We start from the raw sequence: 14,327 nt of genomic DNA on the forward strand, positions 1-14,327 counted from the left end.
AAAAAAAAAAAACAAGTCACAAACTTCACTTAATGATATCTAAAAATCTCCAGCAAATACTGATTATAGAATGTTACCTATCTTTACTTTCCTGTCTTGTGTGCTCTAACAAGTATCAATATACTTGTGTGTTCACAGCATGTCGAGTAGTCAAAAACATTTGTTCTCATTCCTAGCACACCAATATGTGGTTAGCTGTGGTTAGTTAGCATTTGCTTGCCATATACTTTGGTGCCAGGTAGAGAAGGTGGGTTTGGTGAAGACCTACATGAGTGTTCAATAGTTTTCACAGAGGACTGCAAATGAGGGTGTTAAATGGAGACTTCCTCATAACATTGTGTTTGTGACCTTAGCATCTTGGAAAATAAAACCCCATGCCAAGGGAACAATTTTAGTATCGGGGTCTTAAGCATTTACGTAAAATACAGGACTATATTTGGGAAAATATTGTAAAGCTCATGAGTGATATTAAACAAAATTTAAGATGAGAGTTTTTAGCTCTCCCTGATACATGGTTTGCATACAATAAACTACTTTCCTGATATTTCAGTGTGATGTATATTTTATTTTTCATGTTATTTTTAAAATCTGTTTAGTTCAGGACCTTAGAAGAGGTCTATGGAGAGTAAGGAATGGGTCTATGGTTAAGGAGATTTCATGCACACTGCTCTTCCACTCAAGTTCCGTTCCCAGAATTTAATTGAAAGCTCACACCTGCCTATAATCCTCCCTCCAGGAGAAGCCATTGCCTCTACCCTTTGCAGACACTTGCACTGATGCACATATATTCTAACCCATACACAAATATACATATAATAACAAAATAATAAACATAAAAGTTAACAGAAGAGCAACAAGAAAATGTAGGTATCTGAACCTACATCATAATGACTTTTAAATCTATATTCTTGATTTTTCTCATGAAGCTTTCATAGCTTCATTGTGTCTTTAACTGACAAATTCTCCCATTATTCTTTGGAGACATGGTGGCACAATCATTTGTCCTGATGTTAAACAGATGCAAGCATCTGAGGAGAGTTTGCTTCTTGTAATCATTTGGTATAACATAGAATAACTACATACTTTTAGTGATAATTACCCCACAGTTTGGCTTGTCTTCAATCCAATATGTTTTAATTTGAAATTGTGTTGATTTTCTTAAATTATAATTAAAATTCACTGAATTCCAATAATTCAGTTTCTACTAAGGCACAAACTGATTTCTAAGGATGCAAATATTATCCTTGAAGAAATTTACAAGTACTATATATATAAATAAGAGTGTTAAAAAAGCATTAAGGTAATTGTCAACCCTTGTTTTCAGTGGGGTTATTAAGCAGTCAGAGTGCCTGGTTTCTAAACTTTCTAAAGTACACATGATCTTCAACCACCCCATTGATTTTACTACATGTCACCCTCTGCTAGACAACAGATACTCCAGGAGTCACAACTGTCATGAAAGACAAGAAACAGGTGCAATGTTAAAAACAAGTCCCAAGACATTTATGGAGTTATTTTTTTTTCAAAACTGCCAACTTACTAATCTAAATAATTTAACTGTCAAAGACGATATTTTCCATTCGCTGATTTCCTTTAGAATGTGCTTATTCAAACTAAGTTATTCTGAAAGAAAAAATAATATTTTCTCTTCTTTTTACACATGCTTGGTAAAATGATACAAACAAAATTATCAGTTTCTATTGGCCACCAGTGTTATCCTTTTTCTCAGAGAGATTAACAAATTCTCAGAAAACTCACAGCTGATAAATTCAAATCTTCCTTCTTAATTTGCTTAATGTGGTAGTCACATGTGCATTTGAAGGAAGATATGCATTTTGAGCAAAGTAGCAATTATTTTTATACTTTCCTATGTGATGGCTATAAAATACTTTGAGATTTTCTTCAAAATAATAAATAGAATTATTAGCAATTTTGAATTGTTTCACAAGGAGAAATTTAGTCATTAGTTTTGACATGGACTTACTTAATATTGTTTTACTGTAAATTAAGCTGTTAATTTTGTTTCTCAGGATTTAGAAGATACTGTTTATTATATCCTCTTAGTGTCCTGAGTGGTAATATTTTTAGCTAGGTCCCATTTAAGCAGAGGTGGAAAGGTGAGGATATTGAAACACTGCTGAGAAGAGTCAAGAAGTAACCAGGAAATCTTTAGTCTGACTTCTCACATTATTTTCATTGTCCTCTACTTGACTATGCTTTTCAAAAGAAGATTTTTGGTAATATATTTACAGGATTGTTCACTAAAGAAAAGTAATGACATTATTTTTCTTTTGGCTCTACATATTCCTGTCCCATTAAAGTAAGTCATAGATCCACACTGCATTCTCAAACCACTGCATTGCCATAAGCCAAAGATAAGTGGCAAATTTATCTGACAAACGCATGATAGAATTTCTACTACCAAATGGTTTTCAAATCACAGCATAAAAAGAAGCCTTGGGAAACAGCTCTACAGATTTGGGAACAACTCTTCAAAAATTGCCAGAGTAATCTTCTTCATAGCCCAAAGCAAGATGTAAATTAGGAAGCAATATACTATGTGTGTAATGGAGCATGCACTTATAAATTCATGGTTCCATTCATCTCGTGTAAACAGCTCCCACAATGTACCTCCCAGGAACAATTATACAACACCAAAGGCTTCTAAATTATAAATATTAAGGAAGATTATTTTTTTTTGTTCATTTCTTTACAGAGAAGTTTGGAGAGGCAAAGGAGTATAATCTTTAATTGTCAGATTGCTTTTTAATTGCACACTTTATAGAGTGAATATTTTTTTACAAAATGAAATCAGCAGGAGAAATACATCTGTTGAAAATGGCTCTGTTATTTGGTTGGCATGGCAGCAATTTGTTGAATGACCAGTCATGCCTTTAACATTCAGGACAAAACATGAAGGTGCTTGAGTTCATATTGCTAGAAGCTGGACTCGTTAAATAGGTAAAAATTGATCTCTTTAGGGGAGTAATTAAAAAAGAAAAAAAACTATTAGCAAGAGTTTGGCTGAACAAGAGGTAACTAGTATAAGTGTATGCCTAAATTTCCTCCAAATATACTATCAATTGTGTTGCAAAAGCTGTTTAAGAGACTTTGTCAGTGTCATAGTACAATTTGTGGAAAGAAAAAAAGAGCCATAGGCTGTAAACACTAAGCAGAGGTCTAGTTGTGTTTTGAACCTGTAAGAAAAAAGGATATGAATTCTAATGACTGTCTTCCAAAAGTTAAAGAAAGATACCTACATACAACTATGAAAGAAGTCTGAAATATATTTGAAAAGTCAAGCAATGTAGATAAGGATTCCCTTTGTACATCAAGAAAATATTTTCTAAACAACAGTGAATTTGAAAGATCAAAGCAGGCTATTTGATGAAATTATAACAATTTTGAAAGTTATAATCTAATTCTCAGGACATCAAAATCACTATGTGACATTACCTTTAAGTACATAAATGCAGAGTTATGAGGTAGGCTGATGGGCTTAATATGCTAGAAAGACAGGGGAAAAGTTACAGATAGCAAGGTAAATTGATGTTCTGCATTATCTTAAGAGAAGTGAAGTGAATGAAATTTGAATTGGTTTAAAAGCATAAGGAATTCTCAGGCTTGAGGAAGGGGAAAAATAACAGAACTCGGAAAGCTGAGGAGAATCAAGCCCTATGTCTGCTGCTATGTGTATAGGCCTAGATGTTAAAAGTGAGCATCCATTCTCTAAAATAAAACATTTATTGTTAGTCATTTTTTTAATTTAATTTAATTTTTAATTTATTTTTTACACTCCAAATTCCATTACCCACCCCCATCCACCCTCCCACTGCTCCACATCCCACACCTCCTTGCCACCCAACCCCTTCTCTAGGTGAGTGCCCCTACCCTCCACCCTACCTGACCTCTAAACTCCCTGGGGCCTCCAGTCTCTTGAGGGTTAGGTGCATCATCTCTGAATGAACACACACCTGGAAGTCCTCAACTGTGTGCTGGGGTCCTTATATAAGCTGGTATATGCTGCCTGTTTGGTGGCCCAGTGTTTGAGAGATCTCAAGGGTTTAGATTAATTGAGTCCGCTGGTCCTCCTATAGGATCGCCTTTCTCCTCAGCTTCTTTCAGCCTTCCCTAATTCAACAACAAGGTTCAGCTGCTTATGTCCATTAGTTGTGTGCAAATATCTGCATCTTACTCTTTCAGCTGCTTGCTGGGTCTTTCAGAGGGCACCTGAGACCCAAAAGGACATGCATGGGTCTCACTAATAAGTAGATATTAGGAATATATATATTAGGAATATATTTATATATATATATATATATATATATATATAATCACAGAACTAACAAAGCTCAACAAGCTGAAGTGCCCAAGTGAGGACACCTCAGTCCCACTTGGGAGAGAAAAGAAAGTAATTACAAGTAGAGAGGGAGGAAGGGATCTGGGAGGGAAATTCGATGGGGGTCGGGGGAGCCTGAACTGGTATTGGGTGAGGACCAGCAGAAAGAATGTAAACAGGCAACCACAGGAAATAGAAGGTTGGGGGAACCCTCCAGAATGTACCAGAGACCTTGGAGGTGAGAGACTCCCAGGACTCAAAGGGAGGGATATTAGATGATATTTCTGACAGTAGGGAGAGGGAACTTATAGAGCCCCCCTCCAACAGGAAGACTGGGTATCAAGTGAGGGATAGGGTTGCCATCCCACAGACACATCTCTGACCCATAATTGTTCCTGTCTGAAAAAAATCACAGGGATGGAAATGGAGAGGAGCCTGAGGAAAAGAAGGTTCAGCAACAGGCACAGAGTGAGATTCAGCTCAAGGGGAGGTCGCAAGGCCTGACACTATTACTGAGGCTATGGAGCGCTCACAAATATGGACTTAGCATGACTACACTCCGTTGGTGATTTTTAATACTGTGAAACTAGATAATTTGAAAGTGCTAGTTTCTGAATTTCAATTACTTGCAAGACTACAGCTGGATTTTTGTTAGAGGTCTACATTTTGTTAAGGGACATGCAGTTCTGGGTTGCATGAAGCTGAGAAGGAGGTTCACCCCATAGAAAGACCAGTAATCTTAACTAACCTTGACCCCAGATATCTCTCACACACTGAGCCACCAACCAGGCTGCATACACTAGCTGATATGAGGTCCCCAACACATATACAGCAGAGGACTGTGTAATAATAATAATAATAATAATAATAATAATAATAACAAAGTAAAGAAAAATTCACAGCTAAACTGGTTCATGTATACTCTCATTGTTATGAAATAAATGATATACATGGAATAAATGTTTATGTTTTATGAAACATAAGCATATACAAGTGAAGAAATGACAAAAGCCCTCAATATTAAAAACTTTCTTTGTACCTTGAATTCAGTTTTATTACATTAAGCCAGGTAAGCAAGGGCTTCTAGTCTTTCTCCACTGTCTCTGGCAAGATCATTTGTTGTATGGATTCCAACTGGTGACAGACTTTCAGTGTTTCTCTGCCAGCTAGCTCATTTCAGATATTAATCATTTCTATGCATTTCTTCTGGCCTTTTACTCTCCTACCTGACCAATAAAAATATGTGTTGTATTAACCACGATCATTTTTAAAACATAAGTTTGAAGATTATAAATGAGGCTCTGTCAAAGAACAAATCCAGAAGGGTGATACAATAATTACCTTTTTCAGCCAGCCTATTTTAAATTACTAAATCCTAAAACTTGATTATTTTTAGTATGAAACATTGTATATCACATGTTAATTTACATGAGTACTTTATATTATATAAACCTGGTGAAAATACAAACAAGCTGATTAGTAACTCCTCTGTAGTGTGTAAAGTTTATGGAAATCAGTATTGCTTTCTTTTAATAAAATCACTGAGGAAAAATCTGCACTGAACATCTTGAAAATATATCTTTGGATTCTAATTAGTGTGTAAATAAAAACTAATTGGAAACCTGTGTTTGTTGGGTGGTAGATTTAATTGTATAAAAAAATGGTTCTGTGACATGATACATGAATATACATATAATTAATATTAACTCAAATTTAAGTTGTATATGTATATATAAACCTGTGCATGCACAATTTTTCACAAAAGTAGAGGTATGCACATTTTGTTGTTTATATTTATATATACTAAAAAATTAACCCTCATCTTTATAACAATAAAATAAATCATATTATATTCTAATTTCATGTGTAAAAACTAATAAAATATTAATGGCATTTTATTTTATAAATTTTTATTATTTGAGATGATATATTATTTATATATTTTGTTCATATTTATATATTTAAATAAAAATTTATGCTTCTTTTACTCATTTTAATGGCAACTATATATGCATATATGCATGTATTTATACATGCATATGTATTCACATATATACATGCACACACAAATATATATATATATATATATATTTGGATGTCCTGAAACTTGCTATGTAGATCAGTCTAGTCTTGAAATCTTGAAATCACTGAGATCATCTGACACTATTTCCTGAGTGCTGGGATTAAGCGTCTCTGAACTAAGACCAACTAGCCTTTCATAGTTGAAGTTAATTTCTTTTGTGGTCCTACATTTTGTTGCTTGAAAAGATTCCTATTTATATAATATAAAAACTTATAACCAATGTACTTATGTGACAATGGAAGTCTAATAATTTTATCCACAACATTTGGTCAATATTAGAATCAAGAAATAAAAAACAAGGAATATGCAATTTTGAATAAAATACTCACTTTTTCTTCTCTTTAAAGAGATTGATTAAACTCTTCATTTAAAATATAATTACTTAAAAATACTAGATTTAAGAAACAATTATTTTGTTTCCTTTTTTTCATGAAACTTTGAACAACTGGGCAGCAATACCGTGTCAATGAAGATCCAACTGAAGCTGTATGCCTGGAGAAAGCAGTGTTTTAATGGGCTTGAAAGAGCAAGTTCAGCTAATGCATAAGGAAATCAATACAATGAAGAACTGATATACCATAGGCCATTAAAGGTCATTTTGAAAGGATGTTTAACAGAATAATTTGCCAAATCCCTATAAAGCAAATGGAATATGTTTTAAAACTGTTCAATGAAAAGTAACTGAAAGGCAGGCACAATGCCGGGAAGCGAATAAAGTTAATCACATCACAGGGAGAGAAAGCACTAGCAATGACCTCAGACAAACACAGTCAATAACTAGAATTCTTGTAGTCCCAATTCTGGATGTCTGGATATACCAACAAACAACACAACAAAGTACTCTTTAAACATTTAAAAAATATATGATCCTGTTTAAGATGCTGAATCACAGTGGCCTTACATTAGCTTACATGAACAACTTTGGTCTTTAGTGCACATGAGATTTTGCACATCTTCACATTCATCATTTCAAGCCTGTAAAACACAGAGAGGGAAGACAGCCTCATCTTTTGCACTGGAATGTCCAATGTCAGAATAAGAAAATTCTGCTTGATAATATATTGAAATTTTGCAAAGACAAAGCAGATGAACATAAAAATGTGAGATATACGTACTGTAATAATTTGTTTTCCATTTCATAAGAAAATACCCAAAGAATAAAAACTAAAATGAAAAGGTTTATTCAGTTTGGGATTTGGGATGTTTAAAGTTCAAAGTTCACAACCCATAGTTTAAGGGTCCAGTGACAGTTAAGGACAGTGCAATCTCTCTGAGAGTGCATGAAGGAGAGAATACTCACATGTCGCATGTGAACTCAGGAAGCTGAGGGCATAAGGCATCTCCTCTCTCTCTCTCTCTCTCTCTCTCTCTCTCTCTCTCTCTCTCTCTCTCTCTCTCTTTATTTCTCTCTCTCTCTTTCACATGATTTGCCCCATCATTTTCCTGATGTCTATTTAATATTAATTAGTATTGGTTTTATTTTAGCAATGGAGCAATTTCCATCTTTAATTTACTATTTATATGTTATTTTATTCATTGACTAATTTTTAAAGATTTTTCTTTGTGACTTAATAGTTAAAAGGTTTTTATATTTCTAATTATCATAGTAAGTTACAGGTGACTCTATGATATTTTAATACATACTTTGCTTTGGATGAACCTTTCCTGTATCTCTCCCATCTTCTTGCTCTGTTTATAAACCATGGAATACTATTCAGCTGTAAAGAAACATGAGATAATGACCACAATTATAAAAGTTCATACTGATTGACATATTGACCTGTCCTTCCAACTCAGAAGGACAAATATTATATGTTCTCTCTTACCTGAAGCCCCTTGCTCTAAATATTTATAAAGTAGTGTATATCCTCAAGAAATTAGTGAAATCATGGAAGGAAAAATTTGATGATGCCAGAATAGGACATGTTAGGGAGCAACAGAGATGAGAACATAAAAGTACAAGTGATCTGACAAAGAAACTGGGGATACAGAAGATGGAGGAAGTAGGGAAAAATAACAGAAAAGGCCCCACCCATCTCTCCTTGTCACTGAATCCTTTGAGGCACCCCAAACTGCCCTGAGCAGTCTGGAAGCCCAAGCAGACTTCCATTCTCCTGCCACGTCTCTGTTCACTTTCATTGGACCCACAGATCCTGAACCATATGAACCTACTAATTAAGAACTATACCATCATCCAAAGCCAGGTCAATATGACACCTTCAAAGCACAGATACCCTAATAAAAGAAAGCCTTACACAACGTAACACAATCAAAGCACAAGAAAAGGACCTTAAATTCAATCTTATAAAGATGATAGAGGTCTTTAAAGAGGAAATGAATAAATCCCTTAGACAGAAACAAGAAAATACAATCAAATAATTAGAGGTATTTAAAGAAAAGAACAAGTAAATCCCTTAAAGATATACAGGAAAATAAAACTAAACCAGTGAAGAAATAAGTAAAACTGTGTAAGATTTGAAAGCAGAAATATCAAAATAACAGGAACTAGCAATCACTGGTCATTAATATCTCTCAACATAAATGGAACCAATGCCCCCGCAAAAATGATACTGGCTAACAGAATGAATATGAAAACAAAGCCATTATTCTGCTGCATACAAGAAACATACCTCAACAATACAGACAGTACCTCAGAATATAGGACTGGAAAAAATGTTTTCCAAGCCCATGGACCCAGGAAACAATCTGGGGTAGCCATTCTGATATCTAATAAAGTAGAATTTCAATCAAAATAAATCAAAAGGAAAAGGAAAAGACACTTCATAGTCATCAATGGAAAAAATCTACCAAGAGTATCCTAATTCTGAATATCTATGCCTGAAAAACAAAGGTACCCACATTTGTAAAAGAGACATCGCTAAATCTGAAATTGTACATCAAATCCTACACATTAATAGTGGGAGAATTCAACAACCCACTCTTACTAATTGGCAGGTCATCCCAACAAAAAATTGACACAGAGATATCAAAACAAACAGACTGCATGAATCAAATGAACCTAACAGACATCTATAGACTATTTGAACCAAACAAAAAAGATTATTTCTTCTCACACCTCATGGATCCTTCTCAAAAATTGACCATGTAGTTGGTCACAAAGCAAGCCTTAACAGATACAAGTAAATTAAAATAATGTGTTGTATCTCCTCAGACCACCATGGATTAAAACTGGATTTCAACAACAGAAACACCAGGAAGCCTACACTCTCATGAAAATTGAAAAACTCTCTATTCAATTATCTCTGGGTCAAAAATGAAAGAAATAAATTAAAGACTTTCTATAATTCAATGAAAATGAAGGAACAAGAAAACCAAATTTATGAGAAATATTGAAAGCATTGATAAGGGAATGCTCACAGCACTAAGTGCTTCCATAAAGAAATTAGAAAGTTTTTATACCAGCAATTTTAAAGTAGACCTGAAAGATCTAGAGGAGGAGGAGGAGGAGGAGGACGAGGAGGAGGAGGAGGAGATGATAATAACTATGAAGATGACAATGACAACGAAGAAGAAGAAGGGGAAGAGGAAGGAGCAGGAGCAGTTTTAAGAAGCAACAAGCACACTAAAGATGAGTAGATTTTGAAGAAAAGAAGTAATCACATTCAGGGCTGAAATCAATCTGTTAGAAACATAAAAGTACAAATACGAAGGAAACCAAGAGTTGGTTCTTTTTTTTTTTAATTGATTATTTTATTTACATTTCAAATATTAACCCCTTTCCTGGTTTCCCCTCTGCAATTCCTGTATAACATACCCCTCCCCCTGCTTCTATGAGGGTGCTCCCCTACCCACCTTCCCACTTCTGCCTCACTGCCCTAGCATACCACTATACTGCAGCACCTAGCTTTCACAGGACCATGAGTCTCCCCTCCCACTGATGCCAGATAAGATAATCCTCTGAAACATATTCTGTTGGAGCCATGTGTTCCTCCATGTGTAGTCTTTGGTTAGTGGTTTATTCCCTGGGATCTCTGGGGCTTTGATTGGTTGATATTGTTGGTCTTCCTATGGAGTTGCAAACCCCTTCAACTCCTTCAGTCCTTGCACTAACCTATGCTCAGTTGGCTGTGAGCATCCTCCTTTGTTATTTGTCAGTCTCTGGGAGAGCCTCTTGGAGACAGCTATATCAGGCACCTGTCAGCATTCAATTCTTGGCATTCAAAACAGTGTCTGGGTTTGGTAACTGTATATGGGATGGATCCCCGGGTGCAGCAGTCTCTTAATGGCCTTTCCTTCAGTCTCTGACATTTCTTTCATTTCTTTAGGTGCTTCTCAACCTTTCACGATTCCTCAGCTTAGTATTCTTTGTTTAGCTCTGTAACTCCTCCTCCTCCTCTTCCTCCTCTTTCTCCTCCTCCTCTTCCTCCTCTTCCTCCTCCTCCTCCTCCTTCTCCTAATCCTCTTCTGTTTTAGATCTTTCAGGTGCACATTTAAATTATTGGTATTGATCTATAGAATTCACTTGAAGATACAGAAGTAAATCCACACAATTATGGACACTTGATTTTTGAGAAGAAAAAAAAAAAAAACCTAAACCAAAGAAAGCCTCAGAGAAGTGGAAGCTAAGTTCTTATTTCTGAAGACCATGTGAGTTATAGATAGTTCCCAGAGGTTCCTGGTTTAGAATAGATTTTCCTGTCAGCATACTATCTGAGGATTTCCTTTCATAGAACCAGATTGTTCAATGGAAGCTTCTGAAGTAGGAATGCCACTAAAAGTCCCACATATAACACCTATGAACTACAACAATGATGATCGTGGCACAACTCAATAGTTCAGAGGTAGCATTCATATATGGTTTTGGTTTTTTTGTTTTTTGGTTTTTTTTTTTGATTTTTGGTTTTGTATGTGTGTGTGTGTGTGTGTGTGTGTGTGTGTGTCTGTGTGTCTGTGTGTCTGTGTGTATACCTGTGGGTGTATGCATGTATATTTCTTGGATTTTTAAACTGAATATGGACTCTTCAGTTATATGAATGTAGACACTGAAGAAAGTAGAGGATGAAAGCTTAAAAATTTTAAAGAAAAAAACCACTCAACTGTTTACGGGTAAGAACAAGACAAATAGGCCCTAAGTGCACAAAAGTTAGGGACATAACACAAAGTTAATGTGCACCAGAGATTGGTGAGGGATCACTAATTTTTCTTAGAGACCATGACAGACTAGAGCTTTAATTGGGCAATTCTATTAAAAAAAAAAAAAAAAAGCAAAACAAAACCACCCTGAAAGTACTAAAAATGAGAAAATAAATAAAATGAAGTCTTAACCTTAGAAGGTAAGATTAACAATATAGCTAATATATAGACTATTGATAATAAAGTTGTTATAAACAATAGGACTTTCTGGAACTAGTTTATTTTCATATTTACTTGAAAACTGAAACGTAATAAAAGACAAATAGCATTTTTCAGGCAGATTTAATGTCTTATAATATAATAAAGAAAAGGTGCAGGTAGAATGCAAGCACTTTTCATATACAAATAAGTGCAGAAAATAAACAAAGAAACAAACAAATAAAGCTCTCCCATCAACTCAAGTTAAACAAACAAACAAACAAAATACCCCCAAAGCTAGTCCAATTATTAAGAGAACAGATGACTAATATCAGTGCCCTAAATTTACTAAAGCTCTTGAACTTAAAAAAAAAATGTATAAATTTTCAGTGGGTAAATATAAGGAGCGTATATGATTTTAAAATTGAAAATATAAGGTTAGCAATATAAACTAGTAAATAACTCAGTGTTTGGGGGATAGTAATAGGAAAGGTCAATGACTTTGAAAATGGATCTATTGATCTTTGCTTCGGTGCACAGCCTGGGAGAGGGCGGCCTGCAGAAGCAACACAGTTTCTGGGAAAGATCCCATTGCTGGCTCCAGAAATCCAGTGACTTTCCCACCTGAGGAGGGGTGTCTGCCTGGGAGCAGTCTTGGGGCATGAACGAGTAAATGGGCCATCTTTGCTCCTGATGCACTGTCAGGGAGAGGGCAGGCTGAAGAAGCAACAAACTGCTGGGACAGACTCCATTTCTGGCTCCAGTCATCCAGCACCTTTCCCTCCTGAGGAGGGGTGTGTGCCCAGGAGGAGTCTCAAGGCCTGAGCTGGCAGGAGAGCCATCTTTGCACCGGTTCACTTAGTCTCTAGTCTGCACTGGTGAGAGTGTGGACCACAAGAAGCTGCACAGTTTCAGGACAGATAGAAGCAACCTAATTTATTGGACAGACCCTGTTTCCAGCTCCAGAAATTTGGGCACCTTCCTCCCCAGAGGAAAGGTGGCCACCTGTGAAGGCTCTGTCTGCCAGAGCAGGTGAGAGAGTCCTATTGTGTCCAGGGTACCTCAGTAGCTAGTCTGTGCAGGAGAGTGAATAAACTGCAGACTCAACACATCTACTGGGACAGGCCCTGTTTTGGGCCTACATGTTCAGCCAGGAGGCAAATCTGAACACCAGGCCTCTGTACACCTTCCCTGATAGAGGAGAGCTTGCCTACAGAGAGTAATCTGACAACTGAGACCCAGGAGAATACTTCTAAAGAGGTAGAAGTCCTTAAAGAGAGAGAGGAGAACAGAAACAAACAGGTGATTGAATTGAACAAAAACATACAAGAGCTAAAAAGGGAAATAGAAGCAATAAAGAAAACCCAAAATGTGGCAACTCTGGAGATAGAAACTCTAGGAAAGAAATCAGAAACCATATATGTGATCATCAGCAATAGAATACAGGAGATAGAAGAGAGAATCTCAGCTGCAGAAGATTCCATAGAGAACAAGGGCACAGTAATCAAAGGAAATGCAAAATGCAAAAAGATCCTAACTCAAATATCCAGGAAATACAGGACACAATGAGAAGACCAAACCTTCGAATAATAGGAGTGGATGAGAATGAAGATTTTCAACTTAAAAGGCCAGCAAATATCTTCAACAAAATTATAGAAGAAAATTTCTGGAGCCTAAAGAACGAGATGCCCATGAACATACAAGAAGCCTACAGAACTCCAAATAGNCTGGACCAGAAAAGAAATTCCTCCCGACATAAAATAATCAGAACAACAAACGTAGTACATAAAGATAGAATATTAAAAGCAGCAAGGTAAAAAGGCCAAGTAACATATAAAGGAGGGCTATTACAATTACACCAGACTTTTTACCAGAGACTATGAAAGCCAGAAGATCCTGGACAGATGTGATACAGACCCTAAGAGAACACAAATACCAGCCCAGGCTACTATACCCATCAAAACTCTCAATTACCATAAATGGAGAAACCAAAGCATTCCATGAAATAACCAAATTCACACAATATCTATCCACAAATCCAGCCCTTCAAAGAATAATAAAGGGAAAGCATCAACACAAGGAAGGAAACTCCATCCTAGAAAAACCAAGAAAGTAATCTTTCAACAAACCTAAAAGAAGACAGCCACAAGAACAAAATTCCAACTTTAACAACAAAAATAACAGGAAACAATTACTTTTCTTTAATTTCTCTTAACGTCAATGGACTCAATTCCCCAATAAAAAGACATAGACTAATAGACTGTCTACCCAAACAGGACCCAACATTTTGCTGCTTACAGGAAACCAACCTCAGGGAAAAACATAGACACTACCTCAAAGTGAAAGGCTGGAAAACAATTTTCCAAGTAAATGGTCCGAAAAAACAAGCTGGAGTAGCCATTCTAATATCAAATAAAAGTGTCTTCCAACCCAAAGTTATCAAAAAAGACGAGGGACACTTAATACTCATCAAAAGTAAAATCGACCAAGAAGAACTCTCAGTTCCGAATATCTATGCTCCAAATACAACAGCAGCAAGGATACACCTTCTTCTCAGCCCCACATGGTACCTACTCCAAAATTGACCATATAATTGGTCACAAAACAGGCCTC

The sequence above is a fragment of the Mus pahari genome, chromosome 5 (genome assembly GCF_900095145.1).
Source record: "Mus pahari chromosome 5, PAHARI_EIJ_v1.1, whole genome shotgun sequence".
In the NCBI taxonomy this organism is placed as follows: Eukaryota; Metazoa; Chordata; class Mammalia; order Rodentia; family Muridae; genus Mus; species Mus pahari.